Source organism: Triplophysa rosa, linkage group LG10 (assembly GCF_024868665.1).
Source record: "Triplophysa rosa linkage group LG10, Trosa_1v2, whole genome shotgun sequence".
In the NCBI taxonomy this organism is placed as follows: Eukaryota; Metazoa; Chordata; class Actinopteri; order Cypriniformes; family Nemacheilidae; genus Triplophysa; species Triplophysa rosa.
In genome coordinates this window covers 19,836,397-19,858,402 of record NC_079899.1, presented here as the reverse complement: position 1 = coordinate 19,858,402, position 22,006 = coordinate 19,836,397, and the positions used below count along the sequence as shown (strand labels likewise).

At 37.3% G+C, this 22,006-nt stretch overlaps 1 protein-coding gene across 2 annotated transcripts in view; it reads right to left on the bottom strand.

The window, feature by feature from the left end:
• chrm3a (cholinergic receptor, muscarinic 3a) overlaps positions 1–22,006 on the bottom strand; it is a 93,167-nt gene that overhangs the window by 42,783 nt on the left and 28,378 nt on the right. The window contains exon 2 of one of the 2 annotated variants that reach the window (XM_057344508.1): positions 18,579–18,700. The exons of the other annotated variant lie outside the window; for it this stretch is intronic. The gene's annotated coding sequence lies outside the window, so the exon portion shown is untranslated. The remainder of the gene's footprint in view (positions 1–18,578; positions 18,701–22,006) is intronic. 2 annotated transcript variants of the gene reach the window in all.

Below are 22,006 nucleotides of genomic sequence, written 5' to 3'. Positions count from 1 at the left end.
CATTACTTCACCAGAGGAAACTCATCAATCTTTTATGTAATGCAGTGTCAAGAGCAATGGGTATAAGAAAAATAAATGAAATTAAACTTTTCTAACAAAGAGTGATAGAACTCTTGTTCCACGGATTTCTTCACTTGACAAAGATCGATGATAACGATAAAACCAAAGGCAGTTTTCAATCGGGTCAAAGTGAACAACATTTTTCATCAAAGAAATAAGAAAAAGGTCAGTGATTGGAGTTTTTTTCTGAAATGCCCCTCTTACACCATATTTGGCAGATTGAATGGTATGTCTCAAAACTAACTCTGAACCACGAATATGCAGACGAAACAGAATTATTTTTTTACAAAGTTGCTGCCAAACTTCTGATGGCCATTCATTACAAATTCATCTTGACCGTTTTAGTAAAAAATTGATGATACATAAAATAATTGCTTATTGACTTTGCCCACAGCACTGAACCATGGCCACCTTGAGTGTAATTCATATCTCAATTTTAATCAGACAAAACACACACAGAGACAAAAGGACATCCTCTTCCAACACCTCATATTTCTCTCGCATCTGCTCATAATAAGTCTAACTAGAAGTCCTGACTTTACACAACAGAATAGTCGCGCTTTGAAAAGTTTAAACAATTCCAGATGGCATATCCACTAAAGGCCTGGCATGCATAGGAATTACCAAGTAACGTTTTGAAGAAGTCAAGGGGAAAAGAAATGGGGGAAAACTGAAATCGCAAATAAATGGCTCCCTGTATGACACCCTTAATTAGTTTTGAATGTGTAAACAGTTCCAGAAAGATAAAAAGGACTGCTGAGAAATTGGCAGCTGAGAGGATAAAGGGCTCGGCATAGTCCGGGCGAATTGCACTTTCGATCTGCGTTTGGGGGTAAAACGAAGCTCGAAAACGTTGAGAGACGGTATAGTGTTTTTTCGAACAATCCAACACCCCTTTGTTTCTGGAGGCGGGGTTTACATGACGTATGCAAATAGTCTCTGCTACGTGACATTCAAAAGCATTCATGCTGCTCAAATGTTATCGTTTTTTTTTTTATGTAGACCTTATCTGACCTCACTTCAGCTAAATAAAATGACGCGTTATTTCCCACAGACCAGGTGGCGCTACATAACACACCCACCTATTACATAATGGCCACGGACCAATGGTGGCTCAAGGGTGTTTACCGGCCAACACAAACTTTCCCGGAGAGTTCTGTTTGGTTTGCTGCGGCGAACTAGTGAAACGAATTGTCCTTTGGACCAGATTTTGTTCGAAATGACAGGTGACAGACGGTCGTTTTTCGATTTCGAATGTAGTATGCCAAGCCCTTAAGAGTTCCCACATGTTGCAACTTAAACACTAACAGCATTACGACGGGTGAAAAGAACAGAGAGAGCTGTTTTATCTACAAGGAAAACTGATAGAAGATCATTATCACAATATGAGGTACAACCCAGAAGGAAATGTGGTGATGAGTTGTTTGAAGTGGAACCGCCAGCTGCAGAGGATTCTGGTAGATGATAAAATATTTTGATTCATTCTTGTAGGGTTTACTGTAGGAATAAAAGTACCTCACTGGGTGTTGTTGACACATAAACCAGAGCCGTTGAGAGAGAGAGAGATGCGACAACGTAAGTTCACATTTTTCGAGTGTCGCATGATTCATGGATTCAGATAGTTCCAGGAAGTTATATTTTTTCTTTTAATTCTTTATTTCTTTAAATGTTTTATTAATTTAACACTTACATCTTTAAATGTGTTAAAACTTTACATCAATTGGTCTGTTTAGCTGCAGCTCCATGCGTTGAGGAGACAGAATGATGACAGAATTTTCGTTTTGAAGGTGAACTACTGAAACTATTACGTTTCATGAAATCCATGAAGTGATTTTGCAGCTCAGTTATAATCAGGGCTGTACAGTGCGCAGTGGTATAAAGTAACGAATTACAAATACTCAAATTACTTTTTTAAGTACACAATTACAAGAATGTTGTTAACAACTCACCATTCACTTCACTGTAAAAAACCCAACTCAAAAAAAGTTCAAACAACTAATTTTGTTGTGTTGGTTGAGCAAAAGTCCATGAAAAAGTTCACAGAACGTCTTTTAATAAGTTCATTCATTGTAACCAAACATTTTCTTCATTAACTTAAAAATATGAGTTGTGTGAAAAATTCTTTGCAAGTTCACTCAAAAAGACCTCTATAAATGTAAAAAATTGAGTTACGTCAATGTACAATGAAGAAACAAGAGTTTGAAAGTTCCCAAGATGCACTGCAGCATGTTCAATTCGGTGTTTCTTATTTGTTTTTCTTTTAAAGATTAGTGTTTTAGTTCTTGCTGGAATCATTTATGCTTTAATCTTGTTGTTACTGTTTGTTAACTGTTGTGTTTAGAGTTTTTTTAATGAATGATGGTTTTTGATTGTTACCATGGTTGAGATTTGTGTGTTGAATGTTGAGGTGTAAGTGCAGACCCAACGTAACTCAAACTGTTCAAGCAGTTGTTTGATCAAAGTTTACTCAAATTGTAGTAAATTGTAGTAATTTTTTTATACCTCAAGAAAACTAATAATCCTAAATTACCTCAATTCATTATTTTTTTGTATCTCCAATTACAGTACTTGTTTTAAGTCAGTACAACTAATAATCCTGAGTTATCCCAATGAATTATTTTTTGTATCTCCAATTCATTATTTTAAGTCAGTACAACTTCTATTTCAAAAAGTTGAGTGAACAAGAAAAAGCGAGGGGAAATTAGTACTAAGATTTTTTTTGTTGTGAAGGCTTAATTTGTTTTACAGTGTTGCATTGGTTACAATAGAAGTGAATGGGGGGCTGTGCTGTTCTGTTACCAACATTTTTCAAATGTCATCTTTTGTGTTCTGCTGAAGAAAGAAAGGTTTGAAATGACAAGAGGGCGTGATGATTTTGAAGGTGAACTACTCCTTTAAGGATAACCTCTTGAGCCCAGAAAAATCCAGGTAAGTTCTTCTACTATGTCAGTTTAGGTCTCTGTCCCTTTAAATAGCAAACATTATGACTGACGGGATATGTAAATGTGCGTGAACTCACCACAGAGAGATCTGGTACCCATGGGCTTTACAGCGCCACATTAACATTCATGGACCTGGATGCCAGGGGTGTGTACCAGCTGCCTACAGATGCTTTTGGCCTTTGGCTCTGCCACTCAAATGCCAATCTGTTACCAGCCAGAGATGGGCATTTCAGGCTGATCCGAGATCATCTGCCCTAAACAGATCTGATGTGTAACATTTAAGATGAGACTATTAAACTGTTCCTGGTTCAGTTACACATGGGAGCATCACCTGTCAACATTGCAAAGGAGAAAATGTGTGTAAGTAATGCAAGGACTATGACACTTTTCCCAGGCGAGTTCTCCAGGGTGCCACTGCGAAAAGAAACGTCTGGCTCAGAAAGATTACAGAGTATGAGTGAAAAGACCTAATTATACAAATTATACAAACAAAATAGGTTTAAGAATATGCCAATGCTTTGCTTTTACAAGAATCATTTAGCAAGAAATCATTTATTTACCTTCATGTTATTACTAAGCAATTACTAAGCTCTTTCAAAGAAGAAAGTTTGCACAGAATTATCATAAAAGTCTCATAAAATCAGCATAAAAGAGCTACAAATAGCTCTCCTATAATTAAGAGTTCAATGCCCAATTTGTAAACAAATTGATTCAGATATTTTTAATGAACCGACTGATTGATTGATTTGTTCAGCTGACTCGTTAACTGCGTCTGAATTCGCTCAATTGTTCACTCATGCACTATTCCCTATATAGCGAATGCTAAATAGTCCACTATATGGGGAAGAAGTGAATGAAAATGAGTGAATAATTTCGGACACTGACGTAATATATTCGTGGCATTAACAGTCTCTCCTCCAGCTGATTCTAATCAGACAGTTAATTTGCGTTGTATCATGGGAAATATGAGTGAAATGGGATGTACACTCAAAATCAGAATGCATTGTGGGTAAAAAGTAGTGAACAAATGTAGGGAATGAGTTGTTTACTCAGAATTCGTACAAAATGGCGGACACCCGATATAGTGCCCTATATAGGAGATAGGGGGCGAATTCAGACACAGCTGATGGATCAATGAACTTGAGTCACTGGAGGGGAAAGACTTCTGATTCCTCACACAAAGCTATCACATGGCTGTATTTCAGATGCAATATTTCAGTTTTCTTTGGCTTTTATGATACTTTTATGGTACTTTTACTTCTCTGACAGCTAGCTGAAAACTAATGGAAAGAAGCAACCGAGGTCACAACACAAGGGTGTAAACAATAACAGCATTTTTTTATTTTGGGGTTGGAACTGGTATTCACGCCATGTGGAGAATAATTGATCAAAAGTGAAAAAATGGCTTTTTAAAAAGAATCAGAGAGACACATTTCACATGCATGTTAAAACACATGTCCAGGGTACAGAAACATAAGTTTTAGGACTGGGATAGTTCACCCAGAAAAAAAATATGTTGTCATTTATTCACCCTAATGTCATTCAAAACCTGACACTCTTTGAAAAATGAATCGGTAGTTTTATGCATCTATGCTACACAGAGTTTAATGCAATAACTCAAACGTTTAATAATGACTCGCCAAAGGTGCACCATTGTGTTAAATTACTTTTCAATGGTGAAACACACACAAATGACCTTTGACCCCTTGGGTTAATGAATAATGTTGACCTAAAGAGATTTATATATGAACTTATATGCGTTCTCCTCCCCATAACATTGAGTCAGGAGATAACATCTATAGATTATCTGACAGATGATGACACGGTGTTCCTCTCTGTATAAGGTCTTAATTGAGTCATGTTTCTGGTGAATGGACAATCTAATCTAAAGTTGCAGACTGGACGGAACATCTTTCAAGGAAAACTGTCTTTACGTACAGTATCTTGGGTGTTTATTTGTGCTGTAACTAACAATTAAACATTGAAATCTAGATTAAAGTCGGCCAAATTGACACCTCACTTTTTATATCCTACAGAGAGACAAAACACAACAGATGATATGTAGAAGATACGAAATGACAATAATTCACAATAAAAACTCCTTCCAGAGTCATCGTGCCCGCCTGTTTTATTACAAAATGACACCCGTGTTCGGAGAGTTAGTCCGTCCCACATGCATTGCTAATTCTGGCATAGATTAGCATAGCCTGTAAAGAATTGATGTGATCACTAAAACAGGCTATACTAATTAAAGCCAGAATCATCAATTCAGATCTTCAGATTTTAAAAGGGATTCCCTCTGAAAGGAAGCACTGTAAATGAAAGGCATTAGTTTTCATCACAAAGTTGCAAAAAAGTTGAGTAATGATGATGACAATATTGCATAATGACTTGCTTGAACTGCAGACATGCAAAACACTATCAGGCTCTCTCATTTATATCATATGACTCACGGCATGACAATTAAAGTCCGCGTTTTTGATCCCACAAATCATACATTTTTGCATTCTGTGCCATCGGTGGTATTTTTCACAAATGGCTGTTTCCTCACACAAAGATGAATGTCTGACTCATCTACATTAAACATTTAGAAGCCACAGGTTATGTCATTATGAGCAAAACTAACTCCTCCTGAGAAAAGTCATCTGAATAAAACATAAATATATAAAACCAGTGGGGCTCTTGGATAAGATAAATGTTAACATGAGGGGTTTTCACCACAAAGTACATCATAAATAAACTCACTTTCAGTGAATCATCCCTTTCACAATGTGTAACTTCATCTCCTGCAGCGAATAATGTATGAGTCTGTTTAATACAACGGACAAGCTCGCAGTTATAATTATCCCAATTACTGCCATATATTAAAATGTTTTTCATCAACAATATACACTGTAGAAATTCACTGAGAATAAATTGTGCCTGCTGAAAGGGCTTTTATTTGCTCCCCTTGCAATGTTTTATTGCCCGATTCACTTAAGGAATTGTGCTAAACACGGTTTGTGCATTTCTTTTTGCTTTTATTTATCGTTCGGTTCAGATCTGAGTGCTGGAGAGGAAAGGATGCAGCGGACTAGTTTTTCAATATTAAATACTGTGTGCAAAAGTTGTGCAAATGTTTAATGGCTCGCCTACATGTCATCAGGCTTATGACTCTGGTTAAAAAGGAAAACTTGATCTTTTTTAAAGTGATCACGATTGGGAGACATTTAATATCGGTCAGAGGTATTTAGAGATAAACAATGATATTTTTACTCCATGCTGGATGCCATTATGGTCTTCATATTAGCATAATGTGATAATTGTGTGGCGTCTTTTGTGGTGTCTTCCTTCTGATGTTAAGCTAATTACTACCAACCCATCTCTCCACGGCTTCACGTTGATTCAGTCCGATTACATCCTGTTTTATGATTAATGCCGTATTTACGCTGTTATCTTGGAAAATGGTGTTACAATGTTGCATCTCTATCAAAACGTTTTCAGAAGTTCTGTCGATTTGTTCACACTGAACACTGAAATGGAGACAAATTGCTTACCGTGAATTAAACTGATGTGAAATGTCATAACACATCACGCATACAATGCTCATTACAGAGAGGGGTGGGACTCACGTCAGACCCGGGTTGAAAAATAAGGTTGCGTGATATGATGCGATTGATTTAACACAGCAGGGGCAAGGCATCTGCTCATGACTTCTGCCGTGGTGAGGGGGCCATTTAGAAACTAATTTCAAATTATTTCATATCCAAATGAGAGAACATGTCGCTCGGTACGGAATTATTGACAAAAATGGTCTTTCGGTGTAAAATCGATTGCCACCCAGGGTAAATTTACTTGTTTGTAATTTAAATGAGTACTTCGACATAAAAAATGGTCTGATTATATAATGCAGGTGAGAAAAAAGTTAAACCATATATGTAAGATTGATCTGTGGTCTATGAAAATCAGAAATTAGCAGCTCAAAGCACCATTTTGTCATGAAAACATGTTTCAAACGGTGATGGATTTCTGTATACACAGAAATGAAGCAGAAACACCAGCATTATTCTATCTTTCTCTGAAAAGATCTATGACACGCATCAAGTCTGTTTCACAGTGAACCTCGGTCATATGTGGACAGAGTAAAGCATTTTATCCCCAGCCGGTGACCTGAAAAAGTCTTTTTCATTTTATATTGCTTTCACATGTCAAGAACACTGTACTTTCTGCCATTAATATTATATTACAAGGACAGAGATTCTCCTTTAGTATTGATCGAGGCTTTGCAAGAAGACATTTACACAGAAAAAGACACAAGACGTGTGTATGCACTTAGCATGCACAAACAATGGGAATTACAGCAAAATATGAATGATTGATATAATAATTGTTGTTTCAATTTACACGGATTGACAACAGAATTAAAGGATTAAAAACAAGCACTGAGGGTATTAGCTCATATCTATTAGCTTTGAAGCCAACTCTTAAAAGCTGAACAAAACTAAAAAGTCAAAAGACTTTTCAGGAAAAAGGACCAAATATATTGACAAGTGACATATCTTGCATGCAAACCTCCTGCCGACAAGCAAAAGCAAGCAGCAAGTACCATCAAACTTATTTCCTTTGCCAACCATCAATATGTTGTAAAGACATATGCCTACTGTGGTTTTGTCAGCTGTGACTTAAACTCAATGCATCATTTTTAAAAAGAGACAAGCCTTTCGATATGTTACGCCCCACCCATTTTCAATAGGAAATACATCACCACAGGAAAGAAACTATGCTTGTCAAACCATTTCATGAGGTCTTAAAAGGAATACTTCACCCAAAGAATGTAAGACTCATGTTTAAATGACACACAAAAGCAGAAGTTAAAAGAAGGTTTGTAGCGCTTTCATTTTTAATTTATTATCTTTTTAATGCGTGCAGAATGTAAGAGGGAGTTTTAGCGTTTTAGGTTGCAGCACATTCTGTCCTTTCAGAATTAAAGCTACAGTCCATAGCATTAAATGCACAGTATCTATAACGCAATCCACCACGCGTGACCATTTTTCTGCCTCACCGCACACTGCTACGATCCGCTATGAGCTCAACCGGCCTGTTCATTCAGCCAAATGAAATGAACCTGGAGAACTCCTGGAATCCACTGCAACCGGCTATAAATCCTCCACCGAAGATACGTCATGTGAACCGCAAATTTCGTTCATTTCGTAAAATCATGTTCGCTCGACTCAAAAGTGAAAGCATCCAGGGAGAGATGCAGTCTGTCAAACTGCGCTCTACAATTCGACAGTGCTTCAGCTTAATTATCAAACACCACAGCTGTCTGACAAAACACAGATAAGATAAAACCTCAGCGAGGAGAGGAGGGGGTGATGCCAAACAAAAGGCAGAATAAACTTTAACTGAACTAGAAAGAGTGGTGGGAATTGATGCTGTTTGAGTGACAGATTTATTGAACTCTCTTGAAATCACACAAAAACTGTCTTTTTGTCTGTCTTCAAAAACACACACACAAAGTCATTTCTCACCAGCATTATAGCACCTGCCAAAGTGTGCGCACAAAGCCGATGAGAAGGTGAATAGAGAAAAGAGGATATTGAAGAGAGAGAGGGACACACGCGGACATTGAGATCCATCCAGGTGGATGAAAAGGAAACAGGTGCGACTGAAGGCACCTGTGCAGATGAGGGATTCAACTCTAGAGACACAACATACGTTTTTTTCAGAAAAGATTCAATTCTATGCCTCAAGAAACTTCAATTACAACACGCACGGACGCCAGCACCCACCATTATCTTTGTCTCTCTCTCTCTCTCATTTCAAACGAATAATCTGACTTCATTAACCACCATCTGTTATGTGACTTGTCTATGGAAATGTAGCATATTCAAATGGGTTTGTTGTATGTCTCCCGCCAGTGTTGTACAACTTTGATGCTCTGACCTTTCTTCCATGTCGATTTTTTTTGTTCCAACCCCGTACGTAACCCAGACAAACAGACATTTGGAGTTTCTCTGCTTTTCTGAAATTTGATTCAAACTACCATTTATAATGGAGAATGGACATGACATCTAAAACTAGTAGTGATGGCTAAGGCAAGCGTTCATGTAGCACAATTGTAGAGCAGCACAAAGGTTGTGTGTTTGAGAAAAAAAGTACAAAACTGTATTTCTTAAACGGATAGTTCACCGAAAAATAAAAATTCTACTTTCGTTTACTCACCCTCTTGTCATTTCAAACCAGTATTACTTTCTTCTGCAGAACACAAAAGAAAATATTCTGAAGAATGTTGGTAACCGAACCACAGCGGTACCCATTCACTTGCACTGGTTTTGTGTCTTTACAATAGAAGTACGTAAATGGGTACCACCACTGTTCGGTTACCAATATTCTTCAAAATATCTTCTTTTCTGTTCTGCAGAAGAATGAAAGACTTGCAGGTTTAAAATGACAAGACTGTTGTCTTGATGACAGAATTTTCATTTTTGGGTGAACTGTCCTTTTAAAGGGGTCATATGGCCCAAACACGTGTTTTTCTGTGTTTTTGGTGTGTTATAAGTTGCCCATGCATGTATTAGATACGTAAAATTGCACAAATGAAAGTGTGGGAACAAAAGATGCATTCTATCTAAAAGCGAATGCTCAACCAGACTTGCCTGAAACGCCTCATGTAACCACACCCCGGTGAATCTACGTAACTTCGTAACATGATTTGACTAAAACGGCCCAAATCTACACGTAGTTAAGGTGGGCGTAATTGTAAATCTCATTGTATCGCCTGTCAGTACAATTGCTTTGGAACCTGATGTTCCGAATATGGTAAGAGGCGTTACATTTCCATGAAATGCTTGCAGTATTTGACCAATCACTACGCACTGGTGAACTGGCCAATCATAGCACACCTCGCTTTTCAGAGCGATGAGCTTTGTAAAAAAGCGCGTTTCAGAGAGGCGGGGCAAACAGGAGATACAAACATGCACGGTATGTGGAAAATACAAAGTTTTTTAAACTTTAAATGGTGTATACACATTGCCTTACATCTAAAACAAACAATAATATTCGTTTTAGCCGTGCAATATGACTCCTGTAAATTACAATAGCCATCACTAGGGTGGTACCCTAGTGGTACAAAAATGAAAAGTCTCTCACCATTTACTCACCCTCAAGTTGTTACAAACCTGTATAAATGGCTTTGTTATACTTAACACTAAGAAAGATGTTTGGAAGAATGTTAGCAATTTTCAATTCTGGGACATCATTGACTACCATAGTAAAAAAAACAAGGTATCAAATTTGCTTTCCTAAATTCTTCTAAATATTTAATTTTGTGTTCAACAGAACAAAAAAATAATAATAATTTTTGCTACTATGGTAGTCAATAATGTCTTTGAAAATTGCTAACATTCTTCCAGATATCTTCCTTTGTGTTCAACAGATTAGAACTAAGAAATTTATATAGATTTGGAAAAGCTTGAGAGTGAGTAAATGGTGACAGAATTTTCATTTTTGTACCTTTACAAAAACAGACTTTGGAAAACAGCTTACTAGCTTTAAAGGTGGGGTGCCACAGTGTTTCATGCATTCTGACTTCTTTACAATGTTAGACGTGCTGGCTTCTCATGCTTGACATGGTCAACTTGTCAAAAAACGAGTTGGAAGCATGACGTAGTATTTCTGTGCTAGATACACTCCCCCAGCATTCATACAGGTTGGTTTCAAACTAGTTTTTTTTAACATGAAAATCTTTTCTTTGTCCCTTATTGGACAATTCTCCCGGAAAAGCACGCCCACACGTCAACCCGCCAGAGCAAGAAGAAAGAGCAAGCCCACGTGTCAACCAGAAGGAGCATGTGCACAGGCCAACCAGCTGGAGCAAGAGAGAGAGAGCACTGCGTTCTCGAAATTCAGCTGTGTTTGTCTGTTCACTGCATTTTGGTAAGGAATGTTATATAAACGGTGGATAATGCTGGATTTGGAGATCATTTGAAAATGATAGATAGCATTGAAACATGCCGGACATGACACGGTAAGACTGAGTCATATGTCTGTGTTTTGTTAGGGTGCGCACATGCTTTAGTTCCAACCCCCCAACAGCACCATGCCCCCCCCACACGCGTGCAGGAGGTCGTCTGTTTTTTTTTTTAATTAATCGTACAGCTGTATCTGTCTTTTATAAATGTGATCAAACTAAAAGACTCTAGATACGAAGATACGAAGTATGCAATACTATAGGTACTCAAGATTAATATGAGATTGGAAGAAACTGCGTATTAAAACCCATCTCTTCTGTGAATACTTGACAGACAAATGAGAAAAATAAATAAATAAAATAAAAACACTAATCCTCTCTCTTTCTCTCAACAGGTATTGGTCTAGCTTTTGCTGAAACTAGTAACTTTGGATTAGCGCATATTGTATTATTGCTCCTGTATGACATATCGCTTATTGCTCAGTGAACTCTCTGTAAGTCGCTTTGGATAGCGTCTGCTAAATGACTAAAAGTAAATGTTACGTCCACTTTAATGCATGATAGCTTTTATGATTTGGGCTAGTAAGCAACCATCTACAAAAAAAAGCAACCGCATAGCAACACCATGGGACCCATCCACAATGCTATATCTTTCCTCAGGTAAACAACACTTTTTCTATAAAAATGTAAAAATATATTTAATCATATAAAGCATTTGAACATCTATCCACTTGGCTAGTATAATCATTGCATTTCGTGGGATTCAAACCTGTCACCCAGGGATTGCTATCACCGCGCTCCACGTACTGTGCTAAGGAACAATGATAAATGAGACTTGATCTTTGCAGAAGGCAGAATTACCATCAGATCATCCCAGCGTTAGGAAGCATTTAGCGGCGTCACGTAAACACAATTTCCAGCACACTCTGTTCAATGCTAGGACTATTTATTCATGCAGGTCAGGATTTCAATGTGATTATTCCCGGTCTGTTAGAGCCGCTATCCTGGCACAAGCTTTACACCACAGTTCCTTGTGAGGAAAAAACACAAGAGTGTAGCAAGCGTGACCGACAAAGATAAACCAAAATTATTCGGCTTGTTCAATAATGACCAATTTTAACACTATTAATATTTTTTTTATGGAGGGATGATGGTGGTGGTGACAGTGTGTGTGCTGTATCGTAATATCTTTGGGCTTTCTCTTTCCCCCTGTCAGAATTAAGAAGATGCAGTGTTGTGATTGGCTGAGCAGTTCACACTGAATGTGGCTTTGGGCAACACAGGGCCAAAATTGTAGCATTATGCATGCACTGCTGTGATAAAGATTTGCTCTGTAGCAAAGTTCTTACTGTAACATGACAAAAGACAAAAAATTATCCACAAGGCTGTACATGCTACAAAAAAATTGGTCTGTGCTACAAATAAATGTAATAGTGTAGCACGCGTGCGATACAGTTTGGCAGGTGTATTAGACAGAGCCGCTTGTTTGTGTGAAGTGCATTTGTCGTTGTGCTTGATCGTGTGTGAGGTTAACTAATGGAGCAAAACTATTTGTTTTCGTTTTGCGATTAAAACTTGTTGATCTAGAGCCCTATAATCTGCGCGGTGGGATAAACATGGAAGGAATCACGAAAGCAGAATTCTACTATTTAAACATGTCCTCTGCTTGTTCTGCGTGTCTATGAGTGAACGAGTTCCACACTTTAACATGTTACAAGTGTGACTCTCATGGACTTGTCTGTATCTTACTATACAAGGACATGAACACATGACGTAGTTGTTCTACGTTTATTTACGAGCTTTTTACTGTTGGTGTGAAGCTCAAGTGTCTTCGCAACCACCCGCCAAAATAAAAGTCAGCTTAATTTGAACCAGATGACAAAATAATTAACTTGTGGTAAATGTATAAACTGTAGTAAACACTATAGTATACTTTAATATTTACTATAGTAATGTTCAAATATACTATAGTACACAAGAATTTTACTGCAGTCTACTGTATAGTATACAGTATTTTTATGGACAAATGTATTTACTACTGTATAGAAAATCATTGAAAATACAAAACTTAGAAAAATAAAAAAGGATTCAAAAACAACTAATTTGGTAAAAACGAATAATTATATGGCCCTAATTTATCCATTTGTGTAACGTTAATGTCCTTTCTCAGTTACCTGTCTATTTATGTGATGACCTGCACTTGTCTTTTTTAAAAGACGTATAATTGTGCTACAACTGTTTGGCCTGTGCTACCAAACTTTATAACACCGGTGCTATGTGCAAAAAAAGTTAACGCACAGCCCATGGTTGCTTTGTGTCTTTAAAATACACTAAATGAATCAATAGGCTAAAAAACAATAGCAACTAACAGTAAAGGAACATTTTATTGCTCAGAGATTTATAAAACCATAGCTGTAGACAGAACCATAGCTCAGGAGATTTAACAGCGTTTTCAGTTGCGTATCATTTACTGTAAATATTAAGTAGTGTCAGATGTTTCTCCCAAAGTTGCTTAGGAGAAATAAAAACAAAACACATGATGCAATTGTTAACATCTGTTAAAAGGATAGTTCACTCATAAATAAATATTCTGTCATTATTTATTCATCCTCATGTTGTATGTGGAACACAAAAGAAGATATTTTGAGAAATGTCTCAGTGGTTCTGTGTACATACAATGGAAGTCAATGGGGTCCAGTGTCCAATTTTCAAAATATCTAATGTTGTGTTCTGCAGATGAAAGTTAGTCATACAGGTTTTGACATGAGGGTTATTAAACTTTCCATTTGCTCTCCATTTATGTCATATATGCATTGGAGAAATAATTGAGATAATAAAGATATAAAAAATCTTACTTCTCGTTATTTTTTCACTTGTATTTGATCAATTTTTAGGGTGACTTTACAAAGCACACTTTATTTTTCATATGCCAGTATTCATATGTCCATCGAACACACACACTCATCCACACACTTAGACCTTACTCTACGTCGAGTATGTTAGTGTGAGAGGCAGGTACAATACCCCGCAGCCTGTATACAAGTAGCCAATTAAAACCCATCTAAGACACGCTTGCCTATCTACTGCTCGCCGCCCTCTTCCTTTTCTGCTCTGTTGCAATTCTGTCCTCGCCGCAATCCATCTTCTCTCTCCACTGGATGCTCTCCCACCCTCCAGTCTGCCCCGTTCAGGGTGTTAATTAATCTCTGATAAAGGATGGAATCACTCGGGCAAACACGCATACACACCTGGAGGACCCAGGCAGGTGCGAGGGAGGTCTTCTGTATATCAAATGAGTCGGCTGGAATGGCACAGTTTCATTTCAGATATGAAGAGCAATGCTGAGATTTATTCTGTGCTGGCAGTGACTGGAGGCACAAGAGAATCCAGTTTACGAGATCTGTGCTGACACCCTAATCCAACAGAACACCTGATACTTGTTAGCCTTATCTGTTTGAAGTACGGTCAACTGTGTGGGGAGCTCGGACCGTATCTCGGCACAGAGTGGAAGATATACTAGATAAGGAGAAGATGAAAAGACGCTCAAAGAGGGGTTGAAAGAGAAGCCAGACATCAAAATTGCTGTCAATAAAACAGAAAAACGTTAGACCGTGTATGAGGGTCACAGTGGGCTCACAACCAGGGATGCCACTGGAATTCAAAGGGCAGAGGAGGCACCAAGCTACCATACAAACTGCTGTGTAAAAACAAGTTTAATGGGACCCTCTCATTACCAGGCCTGGGACAATGTTCCTGTTCTATAATAAATACACACACAGGTCAAAAGTTTAGGGTCAGTAGATGAAAGGTTTGATCTAAAGACACATGCTTACTGTAAATGTCTGAAAAGTCTGAAACTAAACAAAAATGTTACGTAATAAAACTGTTTTCGAAATGCATGACTGAATAATGAAGAAAAGCAGCCAGCATAGATGGGAGGAAATACAATACTGTTTTAAAAGTATATCAGGGTGAGACGTACAGTACAGAAGTTGGATGAAGAATTGCCAGGAGAATATTTCTATAAAAATGACAATACTGAAAATATTTTTTTTCAGGTTTTGATTTATTTAGAATTTCTTCAGTCACAAAATAATTCATATAGTGTGTAATTTCATAGTTATGAAGAATTTTCTTCAATTCTGAGAAGTGGAAAAAATAAGCGAGTACACTAAAAAAAAACACTAGGATTTACTGTAAAGAATTAAGCAAATTAACACAAGTTAATTAAAAGTCAATTAAAAAAAAACTGTGCAACAACAAAGCAAATAACACAAAAAATTTAAAAGGTAAATCCAACTAATTGTTTTTTTCAGTGGGGACTGTAAACCTTTGAACAGTATGTTTAAAATTATTTATGTTAATACATTACAACTTAAATAATATAAATGTAAATAGATGTAAAAAATGTAAAAAGACACATGTACTTCTTTATTCTTTATTTTGTATAAATATACACTCTTAAAATGCTATTTTCAACCATTGGATTGTAAATTAACCTATGCTGGGTTGGTTCAACCCAACTTGCTGGGTTGTTTTAACCCATTGTTTGGTCCATTATAAACATTTTCTGGGTTTAATTTGGCAGGTTCGTCTCTTTTTGACCAAACCCATGGGTTAAAAATACCCCAGCTGTGTGTGTATATTCAAAATAAATGTACGTATAAATGTTCATTTAAACATTTGTAGCCTCTTCCTATACTTACACAACCACAGACAAACACACAAGTTACTGCTTTATCAGTCCTTACTTGAACTCTAAGCTTATAAACATATTCATGTTCATGCATTACTTGTTTTTCATTTTTCTGTCTGAGTGACACTTCACTAAATCCAATTTGACAGACCTCTGATTTGCCATCGAGTACACAGACTGACCCAGGTCATTTAAATTCATAAAAACCAATTCATCCAGATGAAATGTATAAATAACGCAGCCATTCAAAAAATGATTTAGACCCAACCAAGATGATCAGAATTATTTCAATGGTGTTTTCAGCAGGTCAGCAGAGGAGGATTAAAGAATGTGCATATGCTTTAATCATGTTGCACAAACATCCCAAATCTGATCAGGAAAACAGAAAGCAGTCAAGAATGTTAATGGGTACGCTTTTAGCCAGATTAACCAACCCAAAATATCACAATTTCTGTCTAATACTGTCAAATTCCTCGCTTATGGAACAAACAGGCGGATAATAACGCTGGGACATGATCTGTTTGGCTTCTCGGTGTATCTCACCGTTTAAATATTTATTTGAGTGTGTCCAACACACATCAACACTGAGTAAAGAAAAATATACCTAAAATCCCATGTTACACTGCCCAGATGCGATCAAACTAACCCTCAGCAGCTGACACTACGGTATTACCAATACTTTTACATTTTACCACAATAAATGTTTTACCAAGATTCTATAAAGGTAATATTATATTATTCACACATATCACAGCATTACAGTGGTATTTTTTTAAATGCGTAGAGAACCAATGCAAGTAACTTTTTGGTAAGGGCAGCAAAAGAGCTCCTCTGTAATGATGACCTATTCATATCCATATACAATAGGGATGGGCATTTTTGATCATATTTCATTTGGAGTACTGGACAGGTTTGAAAAACGAGTACTCGATTAATTGGGGGCGGGGCATTAGAGGGGGCGGGACGTGTCCCCCCCATGGTGACAATGAAAATATTTAATTACAACACTGATACGAAATTTTATGTTAATAATTTTAGTTTAAGATTGAGTAAATAATTAAATCGACACTGTTAGATTATTAAAAATTCACTATCAATGTTTTTGAAAATAAAGTAAACATTTAAAAGAAATATCAGCGTGAGATGAAACGTCATCTCCCTGTCACATTTCTGTCTGTCAGTGTCTGACGGTAAAGTCTCTTATGCTCGTCTGACATGTCTGTCTGATAGTAGTGGTCTCGCCTGACATTTTGTGTCCAAATATACTGGTGCGATGCGGGGTGAGCGTTTTTAATCCATTCTTATGACCTTCAGCGCACGTTCACGTGGCGCTCTCGGAGAAGAGGAATGCTCGTTTTGCTCCGCGAGCGCAACGCGAGCTGCAGCTTCCATGGGAATGGATTTAAAACGCTCGCCCTGCCATTATACCATTATAAACAGAAATTCTGTACCCACTGGATGCAGCGCAAAGAGACGCAACAAACGTCCAGTTTCTTTTTGCTTTCGCCATGTTGCATCGCCATGTGTAACGTTAGACAGAGTGTAATATGATAACGGATCAAACTTGTAGTAGATTTGTATGTTTTGTATGCTGCTTGGCGCTGCACATTTTGCACTTAATCGCTGTGCGTTTTTCAATATGCGCTTCTGTGCTCCGTACTTGATTCTGGACCGCAAACTCTCGCAACGCAACAATCAAATATCTGGGCACAACCCGAGATGCCAGCACAACCAATCAGAAAGAAAGAAAATAATTAAAAAATGTATTTATATACCCAAACGATCATCGTTTTCACCATCGATCGTCGCTGTCGCGTTCGAGTACTCGAGTAATCGTGCCCATCCCTAATATACAATCATAAATCTCATCTATTCCCAGCATACTGCACACAGACACATGCATATATGGTTCGGATAGTGTTAATGATGGGTCGATTTTCATGTTGGCGTTCAATAACTATCCCGCCAGATCGAAACGTTTGACAGGACCATAATTAAGCTCCAAAGATTTCAGTGAAGGCCCGCTAACCAGAACACCCACAGACAGAGAGCGAGCGAGCGAGCGAGCGAGCGAGCGAGCGAGAGAGCGAGCGGGGGAGAGAGAGAGAGAGAGAGAGAGAGAGAGAGAGAGAGAGAGAGAGAGAGAGAGAGAGAGAGACAAAGACCAATCACTGATGTGGGTTTGAACATACCGGCACATTATCATGTCTGTCTACTTGACCTCATAGCCAGGTATAAAGACAGAATGATGCTAGGAGACGATCCCATTTAGTGCATGTGCATGAATAATGTGCATGACAAAAGATTTCTTTCTTTACAGGAAAACAAAACGTGCTGATTGAATTTTCTACAGAAAGCTTACATCGCATTTGCTTTAATCGAATCTATTAAAGGTTTAATAGTCGTCAAAATATTCCTGGAAAATGAGCCGTTGAGCACGAGACAAGCACCAGAGCAGAACAACAGTTTCATTGTTAAAAGAAATAAAACCAGAATATATCAAAACTGACCCCCAAAAGTTGTTGAACACTTAGCTATTAGAAAAACACACACACAAAAAAACATTTTGGGCATTTTTTAAGGATATATAGCTCAACCAAACAGAAATTCAATATACGTGTATTTGTGTAAATTCACACAATATAAAAAATGTAATTTCACAAATACGTTTTATATGATAAAAACATAAATAATAAAGAATAATGAAAAAATAGTATATCTGGGTAAAGTTGTACAGCCTCTCAAAATCACTTCGGGATAAGAAGTGAGCAACATCTGTTTGCAGATGTCAATCTTTTTGACATTCTGTTATCTTATGCAGTGACATTCATGCATTTTTAATCGAGGCTTAGGTGCCCAAATACTATTCGGGGGCACTGTATGAAAAGATTAGGAGTGCTATAAAGGGACATTAATTCAGATCACTCACCCTCGGGAGTTTGGCTTGGTTAAGAGAGGTCACCTTCTCACCAGAGGGCTCAGGTACGCCTCTACCTGAGGCTCCAGTTGGCATGGAGACAGGACATCAAACAGGTTCATAATTCCCGGAACCTGCAGTCACACAAACAAAAACACATATTCCCAGTCTGACTGTTTGATCCAAAGAATTCAAGTCTGAAGTGTAGCTCTCATTTGTATTCAGAAATACATCCCAATGTTTTCCATCAACCCAACATCTGAACATTTTAACTTTTATCGCTCTTTGTTCAGAGATAAAAGTATCATTGGAGCTTGATGTGCATTCCTGAGATTAATAATTTCAGCACAATTGAAATAAATTCTTATTTCTTGCAAACAGAGAATGCAATGCTATTCGTTTTGTTTCTTAAACCACTGACATGTCTTACAGCACTTGTAAGAGGAAGCCTTGAAACGGTAAATCCCAGAGGGCGGCTTTTTTTTACAGTTGTAACTTGTACCTCACAATGAGGTCTCATATTGAGCAAATCTAATATGCGATTCAATATCGGGTTGAGAATTTCTCCTCATTAGGTGGTATAATTATCATTTGCTCATCAGTGGGATCAAAAGTGAAGAGATGAGTGGCAGGAATGAGTCATTATTAAGGAAAATTCATTAACATTTGAATCCACAAATAGAAAGAAACGCATATCTTAGCAGTTCATTTATACAGCACATTCACTGTATGGTGTTACAAATCTACTTCTTAAAGATAATATACGGCTTTGCATTTCTACAATGACATAAATATCATTTTCCTTTTATCTAATCAGCGGGGAATTCTTTTTTGACTACGGAGTGGGACGTGGGGTTCAGCTATGCGGTCTGAAATCAACAAAGCACAATAGCCCGGACGAAACGGATAACAGAGGTATTAATGAGAATCCATTAACAATGAAATGCTTTCGAATAATAAAGTAAAAGAATGAGCGAAAACAAAGAATTTATCAGCTATCAAGTCTCTTAACATGCAAAATGTATGAGCATCTCCCTCTTGCTTAAGACCCCGCCTGAGCCAAACAATGGACCACCGCAGCGCTCAAACAGGACCAATGGAAATAATTTATACGACTCCACAAAGGCGGTCCCTCCATACTGACAGAAGCATCCGCTATGGGAAAAGGCATGCAGCGTGGTTTTATCATAGAGAGCAGAGGTGGACGAAGTACACAACTTCCTTACTTGAGTGAAAGTACAGATACTACTGGTCAAATATTAGTCCACTACAAGTAAAAGTTGGAAAAGACAGATTCTTACTTGAGTAAAAGTACAGAAGTACGTGCTTTTAAAAGTACTCAAGTATTAAAAGTAAATTTCCTTTATGTCAGTTGTGCATTGTTTTATTGTCATATACCTTATGCCTCTGAAGCACCCTACTGAATACACCGAGTAGCTCACAGAATCAGTTGTATTAAAGGAGTAGTTCACTTCAAAATTTGCCCCCATTGACTTTCCATAATTCCATAATTTCCATAATTTTTATTTCTACTATGGAAAGTCAATGGGGCAAATTTTGCAGTGAGCAACTCCTTTAAGAGCTTTATATGTTTACCACACATATGTTTAGTTTAGATATAATCCTGTATGAACATTTAGCCTAATTATCCTCATTAGCCCCCTAGGCCTATATGAATTTATGAGCAGTGTTCTTTTATTTTGTATATTCCCTTTACCAGTTTTAGCAGCAATTTACCAGTAAGTAGTAAGGTTCTTGTAAATAGTAAAGTGTAGAAGCCATGCGTTTGTTGGATTTATTACCATTTGTATTACCATCATTTACCTACAAACATAAACTATAGCTAGTATAATGAAACTATGGTATTTTTAGTTGCTGTGGTTTTACTAAAGATTATTAATTGGAGTATGGTTCCTATATTTAGAAAATGGTAAATATGTGGACACTGTGGTTTTACTGCAAATACCGTCCCTGCTGAAAAAAACAATGAATTTTTGAATTAGAATGAGATTTTTTAATTAAATTCCTCTTTGTAGTGTGTTTTGGGTTTTATTCCAATGGGATTTACCATCACAACAATAGAATCCATCACATACAAGTAGACAACAAGTATCCATATTACAATTCCCATTATAACCATTAAATCCATTACATGTTATGTTGTATTTTGGGCAGGGTTCTATTGTTTTTATTTCAACAGGAATACTATACAACTATAGTTACTTCAGTAAAAACATCATTCATTTTCCAAATCGCTTTAAATGATATAGCAGCAGATCAGAAGTTAACACACACGTGTATCTCAAGGTGTATGTGATGCTTATTTACCGTTTAGCCGTTATGCCGATCATTTTCATGACAATGTTTCTATGATCTTTGACTGATCGTAACCCACAGATGATTACACCACACTTTAACATGTGCCTTTTTCCTCTTTTATTGTTCTATTTGCCTTTTCAGAGCGCTATCAATAGTGTAGCAGCGCCTACGTTTACATTAGTTTAGCGGAGAAGATCCCAGAGTTGCCAGATTTGCGAAAAATCTGCCTAATGGCCATTCAAAGCTTGCCGGAAAACCGCAAACTTAGAAAAACTGAAATACTTGGCAACAGTAAAAGGTCCTTGCAGATCGCAAGCCAGATAAATTGAGCACACAGGAAACCCCGCTGCATAGAAACCATTTTCTACTTTTGGACCTTTTTATAAATGTAGTGGAGTAAAAAGTATGATATTTGGCTTTCAAATGTAGTGAAGTTAAAGTACAAGTACTCAGAAAAAATAATACTCAAGTAAAGTACAGATACTCAAAAAGTGTACTTAAGTACAGTACTCAGGTAAATTTACTTCGTTACTGTCCACCACTGATAGAGAGTCAGGCTCACACGACCATCTTAATAATGCCCATAAATTGAACTGAATATGATGTGCCTGAAATGGGATGTTGTGTAAAAGGATGTTGTGTAAAAGGACCGAGAGGAAGGCCCGGCCGGCATCTCTGCGGTTCACTGCTTTGAGTGTAAACTTGTTAGAACTTCGTGTTTTTCATTTTGTCCATATTAAACATGACTTAAACAAGCTGTCAGTCATTATTTAAACTTTCAAAAGGACCGTTCCAGAGCCGGTCATGAAAACAGATTCCCTGGTGACTTCATCGAGGTTACGTGTGGTAAATGAGCTAGAATTCAGCATGAACAGACTCATTCTCTGTGAAAGCTCAATAACAGGGATTTGGAATCAGCAAAATATTCCTAATGGTAAACAAACATTCCCTCTGAAAGGATAATTATTAGCATCATTCATGTTTGTTTATTTCAACTGCAGCGCATTTTCTCACTGACCGAAGCAAGTCAACAAATACCGAGTACTAACTTGCTGTCTCTAACTACTGCTTTTGTGATCTGTAGAATGATCTGCAACATTTTATAAATATTAAGCCGTTTT